Source organism: Pristiophorus japonicus, unplaced genomic scaffold, assembly GCF_044704955.1.
Source record: "Pristiophorus japonicus isolate sPriJap1 unplaced genomic scaffold, sPriJap1.hap1 HAP1_SCAFFOLD_458, whole genome shotgun sequence".
In the NCBI taxonomy this organism is placed as follows: domain Eukaryota; kingdom Metazoa; phylum Chordata; class Chondrichthyes; family Pristiophoridae; genus Pristiophorus; species Pristiophorus japonicus.
In genome coordinates, this window is record NW_027254361.1 from 110,968 (window position 1) to 129,982 (window position 19,015).

At 47.6% G+C, this 19,015-nt stretch overlaps 1 pseudogene; it reads left to right on the forward strand.

The window, feature by feature from the left end:
* Positions 1-19,015, forward strand: part of LOC139252346 (equilibrative nucleobase transporter 1-like) — a 66,927-nt pseudogene that overhangs the window by 25,767 nt on the left and 22,145 nt on the right.

The window sequence follows — 19,015 nt, forward strand, 5'->3', positions numbered from 1 at the left end:
TAGATCCAGTTCCGTGGCATGGCACTGTTGGCCGTGACGTACGCAGCTACCTCTTGCCAGTGGGTTTTAATGGCTTCCTGCCACCCTGCGGGAACAGGAACCCACCTTCTCTCCTGTGCCAATACCAATGCCGCGAGACCCTCGGGCTCATTCTCCGTGTTGTTGCTGAGCCATGTCTCCAACTTCACTTACAATGAGGTGCTGCTGCATCATCGCACCTCCCCTTTAAGTAATGGAGAGAGACCAGGCCAAACATTACTGGCCATGAGACTGCGCCCGATATTGACCCACTTGTTGAGCACTAAGCCAACCAGCAGTGCGTTTACTGCTGAGATCAGCTCTCCAATCATGTAAATGAGCAGGCAGCACAAATTTTGCCTGCTGCCTGCACCACTTTGAATTGCTGCAGCCAAATTGCACTGGCCCATGACACCGCCCGTTTTCAGGCCATATCCAATTTCTAGACCTCGGCATCTTTTGTATAAATAAAACTCACATTCCAATCTGAATGGAGGCTGTGTGGTGCCATCTGCTGGCATAATAGGGTATGACACATAAAGATCACAGGATGCAGCCTGGGCCTTTTCCTGCTGTGTGTGTGTGTGTGTGGGGCTCTGTACCACACCGACTGTGATCAGCTGACTCAGCACAGGCCGGGCATGGAGCCTGGGCCCTTGCTGCTGTGTGTGGCCCAACTAACGATGGATCTGTTTGGGAGCGGCTTCAAGGGCACATAGAGCTCCAGTGACTGTTTTTGTTGTGTCTGATCCCCAGGTTGGAAACTTATTTGGGAACAAACGATCCACAGTTATCACACTGTACAATGGAACCTTCAATACCTCATCTGGCGTGTTTCTGCTGGTCAAGGTGAGAGGTGCAGGTCGCAAACTAGCTTATAAAAACAGATGGATTCAAACTGTACTCACTGCCTGGCTTAACATCCAGCTCAGAGGACCAGAGGGTGAAAGGTCAGGGCCTGACCTACTGACCCCACCCAGTGTTATCCATCAGAGAGAGGAGCCCTTCACTCCCTCTGTCTGGGGGAGAGGGGAGAGGGAGAGGAGAGAGTTCTGGCTGTAGAGAGAGAGAGAAGAGAAAGAGAGGGGGCGAAGAGGGAGAGAGAGGTGGAGAGAGAGAGAGAGAGAGAGAGAGGGGGCACACGGAGAAAGAGAGGGAAGGGTTCAGTGTGAGATCAGGGAGGGTGCGGGGTGAGGGGTATGGGAGAGAGAGAGGGGAGGGTACGGAGTGAGGGGTGTGGGAGAGAGGGGAGGGGTCAGTGTGAGATCAGGGAGGGTGCGGGGTTAGTGGTGTGGGAGAGAGAGAGGGGAGGGTGCGGAGTGAGGGGTGTGGGAGAGAGAGAGGGAAGGTGCGGAGTGAGATCAGGGAGGGTGTGGGGTGGGATAGGGGAGAGATAAAGGGGGAATGAGGGGCGAGAGATAATGGGGGTGTGGGGGGAGAGATAAAGGGGGAGTGGGTGGAGAGATAAAGGGGAGAGTGCGGAGTGGTGTCAGGCGAGATCTGCTGTTAATGGTCACCTCTTGTTTTATTGCGTCCCACCCTTTCTCCCTGTAGGTGTTGTACGAGGCTGGCTTCTCCCTGAGGCCCATGTTCCTGTTCATCAGCTGCCTGAGCTGCTTGCACATCCTGCGTACCTGCCTCCTGCTCCCCCGCACACACATTCCCTATCCCCTGCCTGAGGAGTACAGCTACGGGTAAGGAGGGCAGGCAGAGTGAGTTACAGCATGGAATCTAATCCAGGGGTTTGGGGGATTATATAGAATAACAAATACCTGGGAGTGAGTTATAGGCTGGGATCTAATCAAGGTGCTCGGTGTGGTTTATATATAGAATACAGGTACAACGTCCCGAATCCGGAAACCTCGTCACCGAGGCCATTCCGGTTTTCGGGTTTTTCCGGATTTCGGAGAAGAAAATCCGACGTTCCAAATCCAGACACCCCTGGGCCGAGTTTCGGGTATTTCTGGATTTTGGAGACAATCCGACGTCCCAAATCCAGAAATATAATACAGAAAATTGCTGTAACTATATTACAGTTGTAAGGTGACCAGGACTGGGAACTGAATATTCAGGGATATTTGACAATTCGGAAGGACAGACAGAAAGGAAAAGGAGGTGGGGTAGCACTGTTAATAAAAGATGAGAACAGTGTGTTAGTGAGAAACGATATTGGTTCAGATGATCAAGATGCTAAATCAGTTTGGGCGGAGATAAAGAATAATAAGGGGAAAAAGTCGCAGGTGGGTGTAGTCGATAAGCTCCCTAACAGTAGCTACACTGTTGGATGGAGTATAAATCAAGAAATAATGGAGGCTTGTAATAAAGGAACGGCAATAATCATGGACGATTTTAACGTTCATATTGATTGGACAAGGCAAATTGTCTAGGGTAGCCTTGAGGAAGAGTTCATAGAGTGTATCCAGGATAGTTTCCCTCAACAGTACATTGCAGAACCAACCAAGGAGCAGGCTATCTTCGATCTGGTACTGTGTAACAAGACAGGATTAATAAATGATCCTTTAGGAATGAGTGACCATAACATGGTTGAATTTCAAATTCAGTTGGAGGGTGAGAAAGTTAGTTCTCAAACTAGGGTTTTGATCTTAAATCAAGGAGACTACAAAGGTATGAGGGCAGAGTTGGCTCAAGTGGACTGGGAACATAGATTAAAGTGTAGGACGGTTGATAAGCAGTGGCATCAAATTGAAAACAAGGGCATACAATGTGGCCAAGACTAGTGGGAGGCCAGAGGATTGGAAACATAGAAACATAGAAACATAGAAAATAGGTGCAGGAATTGGCCATTCGGCCCTTCGAGCCTGCACTGCCATTCAATAAGATCATGTCTGATCATGCAACTTCAGTACCCCTTTCCTGCTTTCTCTCCATACCCCTTGATCTCTTTAGCCGCATCAACAACTCTCTGCGGCAGGAAATTCCACAGGTTAACAACTCACTGAGTGAAGAAGTTCCTTCTCATCTCAGTCCTAAATGGCTTACCCCTTATCCTAAGACTATGTCCCCTTGTTCTGGATTTTGCCAAAACCGGGAACATTCTTCCCGCATCTAACCTGTCCAGTCCTGTCAGAATCTTATACATTTCTATAAGATCCCCTCTCATCTTTCTGAACTCCAGTGAATAAAGGCCCAGTTGATCCAGTCTCTCCTCATATGTCAGTGCACTTTTAAAAGCCAGCAAAGAACGACTAAAACATTGATAAAGCGAGGGATGATAGATTTTGAAAATTAACTAGCACAATATATAAAAACAGATAGTAAGAGTTTCTACAGGTACATAAAAAGGAAGAGTGGCTAAAGTAAATGTTGGTCCCCTAGAGGTGAGACTGGGGAATTAATAATGGAGAACAGGAAAATGCCAGAGACATTGAACAAATATTTTGCATCAGTCTTCATGGTAGAAGACATTAAAAACATCCCAATCGTGGATAATTAAGGGGTTATAGGGATGGAGGAACTTAATACAATCACAATCACTAATGAAGTAGTACTCGGTAAAATAATGGGACTAAAGGCTGACAAGTCCCCTGGACCTGATGGCTTACATCCTAGGGTATTAAAAGAAGTGGCTGCAGAGATAGTGGATGCATTTGTTGTAATCTACCAAAATTCCCTGCCTTCTGGGGCGGTCCCAGCGGATTGTAAAAATGCGAATGTAACGCCCCTATTTAAAAAAGGAGGCAGACAAAAAGCAGGAAACTATCGAAGAGTTAGTCTAACATCTGTCATTGGGAAAATGCTAGAATCCATTATTAAGGAAGCAGTAGCAGGACATTTGGAGAAGCATGATTCAATCAAGCAGAGTCAGCATGGTTTTATTAAAGATAAATCATGCTGGAATTCTTTGAGGATGTAACGAGCAGGGTGCATAAGGAGGAACCACTGGATGTGATGCATTTGGATTTCCAGAAGGCATTCGATAAGGTGCCACATAAAAGGTTACTGCACAAGACAAAAGTTCACGGGGATGGGGGTAATATATTAGCATGGATGGAGGATTGGCCAACTAACAGAAAGCAGAGAGTCAGGATAAATGGGTAATTTTCTGGTTGGTAAACAGTGACTAATGGGGTGCTGCACGGATCAGTGCTGGGTCCTCAACTATTTACAATCTATATTAATGACTTGGATGAATGGACCAAATGTAATGTAGCCAATTTGTTGATTATACAAAGATGGGTGGGAAAGCAAATGGTGAGGAGTACACAAAAAATCTGCAAAGGGATACAGACAGGCTAAGTGAGTGGGCAAAAATTTGGCAGATGTAATATAACGTGGGAAAATGTGAGGTTATCCATTTTGGCAGAAAAAATAGAAAAGCAAATTATAATTTAAATGGAGAAAAATTATAAAGTGCTGCAGTTCAGATGGACCTGGGATCCTTGTGCATGAAACACAAAAAGTTAGTATGCAGGTACATCAAGTCATCATCATCATAGGCAGTCCCTCGAACGAGAATGACTTGCTTCCATGAGTCCACAGGTGTTTCGATGAAGGACCCAATGTTCCAGTCCTGAACTCCAATTGAGGGGGTGGAAGATGCCTGTGCGTGAATTTTTTTAATATGTGGTGACCGTTGCACACCAGCCACCACACGGGTTTGACAGAGCTAGGTCTTGGTCCAGTTGCAAGGAGTAACCAAGACGACTGGAGACCTGCTCTGCTGCACGGACCGAGCGCACGCATATCGCCTCGGCTCTTCTGGGCTCCGTACCCTCATCTGTTGCACCTCCGCCATAATCTCTCACTGCTCCTCCGCCATAAACATTCACCGCATCTCGCCACAAACACTCGCCGCTCATCCGCCCCGACCTTCCCACTCCTCTGTACCTGGGCTCTGCCGATGTTCCTGCCAATGCTCCAAAACGGCAACCAGGGTTTGATGACGTCACCTAGGTGTCCATCTCAAAATCCTTGGAGCAGCTCGCACTGGTAATCAGGAAGGCATATGGAATGTTGGCCTTTATTGCAAGGGGGATGAAGTATAAAAGCAGAGAAGTCCTGCTATAACTGTACAGGATATTGGTGAGGTCACACCTGAAGTATTGCGTACAGTTTTGGTCTCCTTATTTAAGTAAGGATATACTTGCATTGGAGGCTGTTCAGAGAAGGTTCACTAGCATGAGTCCGGAAATGAGGGGGTTGACTTATTAAGATAGGGGTTGGGCCTATACATGTTGGAGTTCAGAAGAATAAGAGGTGATCTTATCGAAACATATAAGATAATGAGGGGACTCGACAAGGTGAATGCAGAGAGGATATTTCCACTCATAGGAGAAACTAAAACTAGGGGACATAGTCTCAGAATAAGGGGCCGCCCATTTAAAACTGAGATGTGGAGGCATTTCTACTCTCAGAGGATTGCAAATCTATGGAATTCTCTGCCCCAGAGAGCTGTGGAGGCTGGGTCATTGAATTTATTTCAGGCGGAGATAGACAGATTTTTGAGTAATAAGGGAGTAAACGGTTATGTGGAGCGGGCAGCGAAGTGGAGCTGAGCCCATGATCAGATCAGCCATGAACTTATTGAAATTAGGGCAGGCAACAAGGTAGGTTTTAAGGAGAAACTTGAAGGAGTAAAGAGAGGTAGAGAAGTGGAGAGGTTTAGGCAGGGAGTTCCAGAGCTTAGGATCTAGACAACAGAAGGCATGGCCACCAATGGCTGAGCGATTATAATCAGGGATGCTCAAAGAGAACAGAATTAGTGGAGCGCAGATATCTCGGGGGGTTGTGGGGCTGAAGGAGATTAAAGAGATAGGGAGGGGCGAGTGCCATGGAAGGATTTGAAAACGATGAGAATTTTAAAATCAAGGCATTGCTTAATGGGGAGCCAATGTTGGTCAGCGAGCACAGCGGTGATGGGTGAGCGGGACTTGGTGCGAGTTAGGACACTGGCAGCCGAGTTTTGGATCACCTCTAGTATACGTAGGATAGAATGTAGGAGACCAGCCAGGAGTGCGTTGGAATAATCAAGTCTAGAGGTAATAAAGGCATGGGTGAGCTGCGGCAAGGCCGGAGACAGGCAATGTTACGGAGGTGGAAATTGTTCATTTTAGTTATGCAGTGGATATGTGGTCGAAAGCTCATTTCAGGGTCAAATATGACACCAAATTTGTAAACAGTGAGATTCAGCCTCAGACAGAGGAAGGGGAGAGGAATGGAGTTAATGGCTAGGGACCGGAGTTTGTGGCAGGTACTAAAAACAATGGCTTTGGTCTTCCCAATATTTAATTGGAGATAATTTCTGCTCATCCAGAACTGGATGTTGGACAAGCAGTCTGACAATTTAGAGACTGTGGAGGGGTCGAGGGAAGGGAAGTGAGGTAGAGCTGGGTTTCATCAGTGTACATGTGAAACTGTGGCTGTGTTTTCAGATGATGTCGCCAAAGGGTAACATGTAGATGAGAAATAGGAGGGGGCCAAGGATAGATCCTTAGAGGACACCAGAGGTAATGATGCGGGGGCAGGAAGAGAAGCCATTGCAGGTGATTCTTTGGCTACAATTAGAAAGATAAGAATGGAACCAAGCAAGTGCAGGCCCACCCAGCTGGACGACGATGGAGAGGCGTTAGAGAAGGATAGATTGGTCAAATGTGTCAAAGGCTGAAGACAACTCAGGAAGGAGGAGCAGGGATGTAATTTGTGACTTTGATGAGAGCCGTTTCGGTACTGTGGTAGTCATGGATACTGGATTGGAGGGATTTAAACATGGAATTGAGGGAAAGATGGGCACGGAGTTGGGAGGCGACAACACGTTCAAGAACTTTGGAGAGGAAAGGGAGGTTGGCGATGGGGTGGTAGCTTGCAAACAAAGTGGGGTCAAGGGTTGTTTTTTTTGAGGAGAGGGGTGGTGACAGCAGATTTGAGGGAGAGGGGGACAGTACCTGAGGAGAGAGAACCGTTAACAATGTCAGCTAACATGGGAGACAGAAAAGGAAGTTGGGTGGTCAGCAGTTTGGTGGGAATAGGGTCAAGGGAGCAGGAAGTGGGTCTCATGGACAGGATGAGCTCAGAGTGGTCATGAGGAGAGATTGGAGAGAAACTGGAGAAAGATGTGAGGACAGGAGGGATCCTTAGAGGAAGTTTGGCCCACTGGGCTAGGGGAAGGAAAGCAGAGGTGGCTGAACGGACGGTCTCAAACTTAGAGGCAAAGAAGTCCATGAGCTCCTCACACTTATTGTCAGAGGTGGAGGTGGAGACTGGGGAGAAGGGTTTAAAAAGACGGTTAGCAGTGGAGAATAGAAGCCGGGGTTTAGCTTTACATTTCAGAAGATTCTGGAGTCGTGAGCAATTTTGGCAGATGAGAGCAGGACACGATTATGCTTTATCTGGTCCAGCCAGATCTGGCGGTGAATGGTTAAACCAGTTGTCTGCCACGTCTGTTCAAGTCTACGTCCCTTGGACTTAAGGGAGCGAAGATCAAGTCTGTACCACGGGGAACGGCCAGGGTGAGAATAATTGTTTTATAGCTGTGTCTATTTGTCCTAACTGAAAATCAGCCGTTTCTCTAATTACTCTCCATTTTCATATCACCTATTGCTGATTGGTCCCCTTGGAGGATAAGCCACAGCCTGAAGTTCCTTTGGAATGTGTAATTGGAACCATCCAGCCCAAGTTCTGAGTGACCTTCCAATTTGTAATTCGATCCATTTTGAGTTCAGAAGCCACTGAGGATAGATCTCCCCAAAAGTCTCCAAGTTCCAACCGAAGTCCCTTGCCTCAGCGTAAGTGCTGCCTCCACCAGCTGAAGACTCTTGCCCCAGCACATGTGATACCTCCCACAGCTGAAGCCCTGACCCAGTGCAAGTGCATCCCTCCGCCAGCTGAAGACTCTTGCCCCAGCACATGTGCTACCTCCCACTGCCAAGTTCCAGCCGAAATTGCTTACCCCAGTGCAAGACCATACCCCCACATTGCCCAACGCCCCCCCCCCCCCACTGCCCCCATAGGTGGGGCATTGTGAGCAGATTGTTAAGGGATTTATTGGGTGTGAAGTCAATAGTGACAGTGTCGTGACTTATTGATTTCAACCACCGAACGATATCCCTTGTAACACTCGCACCGAGCTTGCAGGCACCAGGGACTTGGAAGAACCAGGGCTCAGCGAGCGACGGGTTCAGAGGCTCGGCGGATGCGTTCGGCTGTAACGTGGTGTTGGACACATGCGCAGAAAAGGCTAAGAGACTTAGAAACAGAGAAAATAGGTGCAGGAGTAGGTCAGTCGGCCCTTCGAGCCTGCACCGCCATTTAATAAGATCATGGCTCATCATTCCCTTAGTATCCCTTTCCTGCTTTCTCTCCATACCTCTTGATCGCTTTAGCTGAAAGGGTCATATTTAACTCCCTTTTGAATATATCCAATGAACTGGTATCAACAACTCTCTGCGGTAGGGAATTCCACAGGTTAACAACTGTCTGAGTGAAGAAGTTTCTCCTCATCTCAGTTCTAAATGGCCTACCCCTTATCCTAAGACTGTGTACCCTGGTTCTGGACTTCCCCATCATCGGGAACATTCTTCCCGCATCTAACCTGTCCAGTCCCGTCAGAATCTTATAAGTTTCTATGAGATCCCCTCTCTTCCTTCTAAACTCCAGTGTATAAACACCCAGTTGATTCAATCTCTGCTCATGTGTCAGTTCCGCCATCCTGGGAATCAGTCTGGTGAATATTTGCTGCACTCCCTCAATAGCAAGAACGTCCTTCCACAGATTAGGAGACCAAAACTGAAAACAATATTCCAGGTGAGACCTCACCAAGGCCCTGTACAAATGCAGTAAGACCTCCCTGCTCTTATACTCAAATTCCCAAGCTATGAAGGCCAACATACCATTTACCTTCTTCACAGCCTGCTGTACCTGCATACCAACTTTCAATGACTGATGAACCATGACACCAAGGTCTCATTGCACCTCCGCCTTTCCTAATTTGCCGCCATTCAGATAATATTCTGCCTTCATGTTTTTGCCTGCAAATTGGATAAGATCACATTTATCCACATTGTACTGCATCTACCATGCCTTTGCCCACTCACCTAACCTGTCCAATCATCCTGCAGCCTTTTAGCATTCTCCTCACAGCTCACACCGCCACCCAGTTTAGTGTCATCTGCAAACTTGGAGATACTACACTCAATTCATTCATCTAAGTCATTAATGTATGTTGTAAAGAGTTGGTGTCCCAGCACTGAGCCCTGTGGCACTCCACTAGTCACTGCCTGCCATTCCGACTCTCTGCTTCCTGTCTGCCAACCAGTTCTCTATCCATGTCGGTACATTACCCCCAATACCATGTGCTTTGATTTTGCACACCAATCTCTCATGTGAGACCTTGTCAAAAGCCTTTTGAAAGTCCAAATACACCACATCCACTGGTTCCCCTTTGTCCACTCTGCGAGTTGCATCCTCAAAAAATTCCAGAAGATTTGTCAAGCATGTTTTCCCTTTCATTAATCCATGCTGACTTGGACTGATCCTGTCACTGCTTTCCAAATGTGCTGCTATTTTATCTTTAATAATTCGTTCCAACATTTTCCCCACTACTGATGTCAGGCTAACCGGTCTATAATTACCCGTTTTCTCTCTCCTTCCATTTTTAAACAATGACGTTACAATAGTTACCCTCCAGTCCAAAGGTACTGATCCAGATTCGATAGACTGTTGGAAAATGATCACCAATGCATCCACTATTTCTATGGCCACTTCCTTAAATACTCATGGATGCAGACTATCTGGCCCCGGGGATTTATGAGCCTTGAATCCCATCAATTTCCCTTACACAATTTCCCGCTTTATAAGGATATCCTTCAGTTCCTCCTCCTCACGAGACCCTCGGTCCCCTAGTATTTCCGGAAGGTTATTTGTGTCTTCCTTCATGAAAACAGAACCAAAGTATTTGTTTAACTGGTCTGCCATTTCTTTGTTCCCCAATAAAAATTCACCTGAACCTGGCTACAAGGGACCTATGTTTGTTTTCATTAATTTTTTTCTCTTCACATATGTATAGAAGCTTTTGCAGTAAGTTTTTATGTTCCCAGCAAGCTTCCCCTCATACTCTATTTTCCCCTTCATAATTAAACCCTTTGTTCTCCTCTGCTGTATTCCAAAATTCTCCCAGTCCAAAGGTATGCTGTTTTTTCTGGCCAATTTATATGCCTCTTCCTTGGATTTAACATTATCCTGAATTTCCCTTGTTAGCCATGGTTGAGCTACCTTCCCCGTTTTATTTTTACTCCAGCCAGGGATGTCCAATTGTTGAAGTTCATCCATGTGATCTTTAAATGTTTGCCATTGCCTGTCCACCGTCAACCTTTTAAGAATCACTAGCCAGTCTAGTCTAGCCAATTCACATCTCATACCATTGAAGTTATCTTTCCCCAAGTTCAGGACCCTTGTCTCTGAATTAACTGTGTCACTCTCCATCTTAATAAGGGTGTTAAAAGAACAAGCCTGAAGGCTTTGTGTCTTAATGCAAGGAGTATCCGCAATAAAGTGGATGAATTAACTGTGCAAATAGATGTTAACAAATATGATGTGATTGGGATTACGGAGACGTGGCTCCAGGATGATCAGGGCTGGGAACTCAACATCCAGGGGTATTCAACATTCAGGAAAGATAGAATAAAAAGAAAAGGAGGTGGGGTAGCATTGCTGGTTAAGGAGCAAATTAAGGCAATAGTTCGGAAGGACATTAGCTTGGATGATGTGGAATCTATATGGGTAGAGCTGCAGAATACCAAAGGACAAAAAACGTTAGTGGGAGTTGTGTACAGACCTCCAAACAGTAGTAGTGATGTTGGGGAGGGCATCAAACAGGAAATTAGGGGTGCGTGCAATAAAGGTGCAGCAGTTATAATGGGTGACTTTAATATGCACATAGATTGGGTTAACCAAACTGGAAGCAATACGGTAGAGGAGGATTTCCTGGAGTGCATAAGGGATGGTTTTTTAGACCAATATGTCGAGGAACCAACTAGGGGGGAGGCCATCTTAGACTGGGTGTTGTGTAATGAGAGAGGATTAATTAGCAATCTCGTTGTGCGAGGCCCCTTGGGGAAGAGTGACCATAATATGGTGGAATTCTGCATTAGGATGGAGAATGAAACAGTTAATTCAGAGACCATGGTCCAGAACTTAAAGAAGGGTAACTTTGAAACTTTGAAGGTATGAGGCGTGAATTGGCTAGGATAGATTGGCGAATGATACTGAAGGGATTGACTGTGGATGGGCAATGGCAGACATTTAGAGAACGCATGGATGAACTACAACAATTGTACATTCCTGTCTGTTGTAAAAATAAAAAAGGGAAGGTGGCTCAACCGTGGCTATCAAGGGAAATCAGGGATAGCATTAAAGCCAAGGAAGTGGCATACAAATTGGCCAGAAATAGCAGAGAACCCGGGGACTGGGAGAAATTTAGAACTCAGCAGAGGAGGACAAAGGGTTTGATTAGGGCAGGGAAAATGGAGTATGAGAAGAAGCTTGCAGGGAACATTAAGACGGATTGCAAAAGTTTCTATAGATATGTAAAGAGAAAAAGGTTAGTAAAGACAAACGTAGGTCCCCTGCAGTCAGAATCAGGGGAAGTCATAACGGGGAACAAAGAAATGGTGGACCAATTGAACAAGTACTTTGGTTCGGTATTCACTGAGGAAGACACAAACAACCTTCCGGATATAAAAGGGGTCGGAGGGTCTAGTAAGGAGGAGGAACTGAGGGAAATCCTTATTAGTCGGGAAATTGTGTTGGGGAAATTGATGGGATTGAAGGCCGATAAATCCCCAGGGCCTGATGGACTGCATCCCAGAGTACTTAAGGAAGTGGCCTTGGAAATAGTGGATGCATTGACAGTCATTTTCCAACATTCCATTGACTCTGGATCAGTTCCTATGGAGTGGAGGGTAGCCAATGTAACCCCACTTTTTAAAAAAGGAGGGAGAGAGAAAACAGGGAATTACAGACCGGTCAGCCTGACATCGGTAGTGGGTAAAATGATGGAATCAATTATTAAGGATGTCATCGCAGTGCATTTGGAAAGAGGTAATATGATAGGTCCAAGTCAGCATGGATTTGTGAAAGGGAAATCATGCTTGACAAATCTTCTGGAATTTTTTGAGGATGTTTCCAGTAGAGTGGACAAGGGAGAACCAGTTGATGTGGTATATTTGGACTTTCAGAAGGCTTTCGACAAGGTCCCACACAAGAGATTAATGTGTAAAGTTAAAGCACATGGGATTGGGGGTAGTGTGCTGACATGGATTGAGAACTGGTTGTCAGACAGGAAGCAAAGAGTAGGAGTAAATGGGGACTTTTCAGAATGGCAGGCAGTGACTAGTGGGGTACCGCAAGGTTCTGTGCTGGGGCCCCAGCTGTTTACACTGTACATTAACGATTTAGACGAGGGGATTAAATGTAGTATCTCCAAATTTGCGGATGACACTAAGTTGGGTGGCAGTGTGAGCTGCAAGGAGGATTCTATGAGGCTGCAGAGCGACTTGGATAGGTTAGGTGAGTGGGCAAATGCATGGCAGATGAAGTATAATGTGGATAAATGTGAGGTTATCCACTTTGGTGGTAAAAACAGAGAGACAGACTATTATCTGAATGGTGACAGATTAGGAAAAGGGCAGGTGCAAAGAGACCTGGGTGTCATGGTACATCAGTCATTGAAGGTTGGCATGCAGGTACAGCAGACGGTTAAGAAAGCAAATGGCATGTTGGCCTTCATAGCGAGGGGATTTGAGTACAAGGGCAGGGAGGTGTTGCTACAATTGTACAGGGCCTTGGTGAGGCCACACCTGGAGTATTGTGTACAGTTTTGGTCTCCTAACCTGAGGAAGGACATTCTTGCTATTGAGGGAGTGCAGCGAAGGTTCACCAGACTGATTCCCGGGATGGCGGGACTGACCTATCAAGAAAGACTGGATCAACTGGGCTTGTATTCACTGGAGTTCAGAAGAATGAGAAGGGACCTCATAGAAACGTTTAAAATTCTGACGGGGTTAGACAGGTTAGATGCAGGAAGAATGTTCCCAATGTTGGGGAAGTCCAGAACCAGGGGACACAGTCTAAGGATAAGGGGGAAGCCATTTAGGACCGAGATGAGGAGGAATTTCTTCACCCAGAGAGTGGTGAACCTGTGGAATTCTCTACCACAGAAAGTTGTTGAGGCCAATTCACTAAATATATTCAAAAAGGAGTTGGATGAAGTCCTTACTACTAGGGGAATCAAGGGGTATGGTGAGAAAGCAGGAATGGGGTACTGAAGTTGCATGTTCAGCCATGAACTCATTGAATGGCGGTGCAGGCTAGAAGGGCTGAATGGCCTACTCCTGCACCTATTTTCTATGTTTCTATGTTTCTATGTAAAGAATTCTACCATATTATGGTCACTCTTCCTCAAGGGGCCTCACACAACAATTAATTAGTCCTTTCTCATTACACATCACCCAGCCTCGGATGGCTGGCCCTCTAGTTGGTTCCTTGATATATTGGTCCAGAAAACCATCCCTAATACACTCCAGGAAATCCTCCTCCAACGTATTGCTACCAGTTTGGTTAGTCCAGTCAATATGTAGATTAAAGTCGCCCATGGTAACTGCTGTATCTTTATTGCACACATCCCTAATTTCTTGTTTGATGCTGTCCGCATCCTCATTACTACTATTTGGTGATCTGTACACAACTCCCACTAGCGGTTTCTGCCCTTTGGTATTCCATAGCTCCACCCATACAGATTCCATATCATCCAAGCTAATGTCCTTCCTTACTATTGCATTAATTTCCTCTTTAACCAGCAACGTCACCCCACCTCCTTTTCCTTTCTGTCTATCCTTCCTAAATGTTGAATACCCCTGGATGTTGAGTTCCCAGCCTTGGTCACCTGGAGCCATGTCTCCGTGATGCCAATTATATCATATCGGTTAACTGCTATCTGCGCATTTAATTCGTCCACCTTATTCCGAATAATCCTCGCATTGAGGCACAGACCCTTCAGGCTTGTCTTTTTAACACCCTTTGCCCCTTTAGGATTTTGCTATAATGTGGTCCTTTTTGCTTTTTGCCTTGGGTTTCTCTGTGCTCCACTTTTACTTTTCTTCTATCTATCTTTTGCTTCTGCCCCCATTCTACTTCCCTCTGTCTCCCTATATAGGTTCCTATCCACCTGCAATATTAGTTTAACCCCTCCACAACAGCACTAACAAACACTCCCCCTAGGACATTGGTTCCAGTCCTGCCTCGGTGCAGACCGTCCAGTTTGTACTGGTCCCACCTCCCCCAGAACCAGTTCCAATGTACCAGGAATTTGAATCCCTCCCTTCTGCACCACTCCTCAAGCTACGTAGTCACCTGAGCTATCCTGCAATTCCTACTCTGACTAGCATGTGGCACTGGTAGCAATCCTGAAATTACTACTTTTGAGGTCCTACTTTTTAATTTAGCTCCTAGCTCCCTAAATTCGTCTTGTAGGACCTCATCCCATTTTTACCTATATCATTGGTACCTATATGCACCATGACAACTGTATGTTCACACTCCCTCTTCAAAATGTCCTCAACCCGCTCCGAGACATCCTTGACCCTTGCACCAGGGAGGCAACATACCATCGTGGAGTTGGAATTGCGCTGGGGGAGGGGCGGAGTCGGTGATATTTTCCTAACTCTTGCGTTGGGAGACACATGTGCAGAAGGGAGACTTAGTACAAATAGCTACTCCGTTGTTTCAACAGGGACGAGAGCATCAATGGTGGTGGTGAGGGTGTGAATTACAAACTGGAATCTAATTGAGGAATTTGGGGTTGTTTATATAGAGCATAACAGATACCCCGGAGTTTAACAGGCTAGAATCTAATCGATGATCATTTATATATAGAATAACAGAAATTCTGGGAGTGAATTACAAGCTGGAATCTAATCGAGGGGTTTGAACAGTTTATAAATAAAACCAAGAGTAAGTTAAAGGCTGGAATCTAATTGCGGGGTTTGCGGGTGTTTATATATCGCACAACAGATACTCCAGAGTGTTACAGGCTGGAATCTAATCAATGGGTTCAGATGGTTTATATTTAGAATAACAGATACCCCGGGGTGGGTGTTAATTGAAAGAATTAGACGCTGTATTTAACGAGGAATTTCTTGCTTTGTTCGGACAGGATGATTTGTGCGAAGTTTGAATTGAAAACCTTCTCCTGCGTGGAAGGGACTGAGAGCCAGAGGAAGCCTTACGGAGGGATGGATGGAGATAGGAGCGAGACAAGGGAAGAGACAGAAGGAGTCAGGGGAGAGAGAAGGGAAGAGACAGAAGGAGACAGGGGGGAGAGAAGGGAAGAGACAGAAGGAGACAGGGGAGAGAGAAGGGAAGAGACAGAAGGAGACAGGGGAGAGAGAAGGGAAGAGACAGAAGGAGACAGGGGGGAGAGAAGGGAAGAGACAGAAGGAGACAGGGGAGAGAGAAGGGAAGAGACAGAAGGAGACAGGGGAGAGAGAAGGGAAGAGACAGAAGGAGACAGGGGGGAGAGAAGGGAAGAGACAGAAGGAGACAGGGGGGAGAGAAGGGAAGAGACAGAGGGAGATAGCGGGGAGAGAAGGGAAGAGACAGAGGGAGACAGGGGAGAGAGAAGGGAAGAGACAGAAGGAGACAGGGGGGAGAGAAGGGAAGAGACAGAGGGAGATAGCGGGGAGAGAAGGGAAGAGACAGAGGGAGACAGGGGAGAGAGAAGGGAAGAGACAGAAGGAGACAGGGGGGAGAGAAGGGAAGAGACAGAAGGAGACACGGGGGAGAGAAGGAAAGTGACAGAGGGAGATAGCGGGGAGAGAAGGGAAGAGACAGAGGGAGACAGGGGAGAGAGAAGGGAAGAGACAGAAGGAGACAGGGGGGAGAGAAGGAAAGTGACAGAGGGAGACAGGAGCGAGAGTCACGAAGAGATGGAGATAATTGATGGTGTGAATCCCCGGTTGCTTGGACCAAGAGGTGAGAACATCTTCCCCCTCCGCGCCCACCTCCCCTATCCCTCTACCCCTCCTCCTCACCTTCCCCATTCCCCTTCTCTCTCCATCTCCCCTCCCTGTCACATTCTCTCTTCCCTCTCCCAATCCCCTCCATCCCCCTCTCTCCCCCTCTCTTCTCACTCTCCCTTTCAACTTTCCTGTCCCCCTCTCCCCCACTCCAGTTCCTCCCTCACCCACTCCTCTCTCCCCCATTCCTCTCCCCTCTTCACCCTTCTCCCTTACACCTTCCCACTTTACCCTCTCCTTTCCTCTCCCTTTCCCCTTCCGCTCTTTCTTTCCCCCTTTCCCACTCCCTTTTCCCCTTCCGCATTTCTCCCTTCCCCCTTTTGATTGCACCCTTTCCTTTTCCCCTCACCCCTTCCCATTCTCCCCTTCCCTCTTTCCTTTTCCCCGATCACCCTTTCCCCTTCCCCTTCCCTTTTACTACCCTTCCCTTTCCATTTTTCCCTTTCCCCTTGTCTCTCCATTTCCCCTTCTCTCTTCCCCTCTTTTCCATGTAGGCTCCTTTGTTTTATTTGTGGAGGCATAGGCCGAGAAATCCATCTCTGCTGGTGGTGCACAATGGCGGTATCGGACCGGCCCCCCGTTACACGCAGACCCTGGAATTCAGGTCCATTTCAGCCCGAGAGGAATTTCTAGGCCAGAGAGTTCAAAAGCAAGGAAGTTATTGCTAAACCTTGGTTAGGGCTCAGCTGGAGTATTGTGGCCAATTCTGGGCCCCACACTTTAGGAAGGATGTCAAGGCCTGAGAGAAGGTTAAGGGGAGATTTACCAGAAGGGTTCCCGGGATGAGGGACTTCAGTTATGTGGAGACTGGAAAAGCTGGGGTTGTTCTCCTTACAGCAGAGAAGGTTAAGGGGAGATTTGATGGAGATATTCAAAGTCCTGAAGGGTTTTGATTGAGTAAATAGAGAGAAACTGTTTCCACAGGCAGGAGATGGGTAACCAGAGGGCACAGGTTTATGATAATCGGCAAAAGAACCAGAGGGAAGATGAGGATAATTTATTTTTACACTGTGAGTCGTTGTGATCCGGAATGCGTTGCGTGAAAGGACGGTGGAAGCAGATTCAATAATAACGTTCAAAAGGGGAATGAGATAAATACTTGAAGGGGAACTCCATTTGCAGGGCTATGGGGACAGAGCAGAGGGGAAGTGGAACTAATTGAATGGAATCTTTCAAAGTGCCAGCACAGGTAGGATGGGCCGATTGGCCTCCTTCTGTGCTATAAGTTAGGGTGGGAAAGGGCGAGGATTTCCAGTCGGCCGCCCTGGTCGAAATTGTTCTGTGAAATGTCTGAAGACTGCGATACATTTTTCCTTGGCTAATTCTTGCTCCATTTAACTCTTTGTTTCTCCTCCCCTCCCACTACAAACTCGGAGGCAGAAGGGAATGAGGAGGAGATTCCCTCCTTCAGGAGCTGCATCTTCTCCAAGCTCTTCCTCACTCACATGCTTTGGCTCTCCATCATGCAGCTCTGACTCAACCTGTTCATCGGCACCCTGAACCCCATGCTCAGCCTGCTCGCCAGCGGTGACTCCAGACAAGGTAAGGGGCAGAGGTCACTCGCTGATTATAGGGAGGGGAGAGGGGTAGAAGGGGAGAGGGAGAGAGATGGTGAGGGGGAAAGGGGGGAGAGAAAGGAGGAGAGAGAGAGGGGGAGAGAGAGAGTGAGGGGGAGTGAGGGGGGGGGAGAGTAAAGAAGGGGAACAAGGTGAAGAGTGATACAGGGAGAGAGGGGGAGGGGTGAGGGGGATAGTCATGGGGGAGAGTGCGGGGAGACACAGGGAGAGAGGGGAGTGGAGGATAGAAAGAGAGGGGAGACAGAGGAAGAGAGAGAGAGAGAGAGAAGGGGAAGAGTGAGGGAGGGACAGAGTGGGAGAGAGAGAGAGAGAGGTGGAGACAGGGAGGGTGGAGAGTGGGAGAGGAGGGAGAGAGGGGAGAGGGGGAGGGACAGAGAGAGGGAGTAAGGGAATGGGAGAGAGAGAGAGGGGAGAGAGAGGTAGGGGAGAGAGAGGAGAGATGGAGGGAGGGCAGAGAGAGAGAGAGAGAGATGGAGGAGGAGAGAAATCTGGAGGTCGAGAGGGAGATGGAAGGGAGGGAGAGAGAAGAAGGGAGAGAGGAGATGGATGAGAAAGCAAAGAGAGGGGGAGAGAGAGGAAGGGAGAGGGAAAGGAGAGGGGAGAGAGAGAAAGGGATGAGGGAGAGACAGAGGGTGAGTGGCGAGGGAGGGGAAGAGGGAGAGCGGAGGGAGAGTTAAATGGGGGAAGAGAGAATGGGGGAGTGGAGATTGGGGGAGAGGTGGGGAGAACGAGTCGGGAGAGAGAGAGGGAAAGGAGAGAGAAGTTGGTGAATGAGCCTTTGTTCACTCCCAGCCCGATCACATCTCAGTGAGGTGAGGTGTCCAGGGAGCAGATGGGGTGTGAGGAGCAGGGTCACCTGTCTGTCTCTCTCTCTCCCTCTCTCTCTCCCTCTCTAAGGCACAGAGCAGTAAAGGCCCAGGCTCCATCCCCGACCTGTGCTCAGTTAGCTAATCTCACACCCTGTGTGGTACTGAGCCCCACACACACAGAGCAGGAGAGGCCTACACAACCCCTGTGATGTCATTGCATGGGCGCCAACCTCTGTGATGTCATCGCGTGGGCTCCAACCCATGATGTCATCACGTGGGCGCCAACTGTCATCGCGTGGGCAAAAACCCCTGTGATGTCATCACATGGGCGCCAACCCCTGTGATGTCATCGCATGGGCACCAACCCCTGTGATGTCATCGTGTGGGCGCCAACCTCTGTGATGTCATCGCGTGGGCGCCAACCTCTTTGATGTCATCACGTGGGCTCCAACCTCTGTGATGTCATTGGGTGTCTCCTTGTCTGTCGATTTTCCTCTCGTATCCCAATCCGCATGTCATATCCCAATCCACACCTTGTATTCCAATCCGCACCTCGTATCCCAATCCACACCTCGTATCCCTA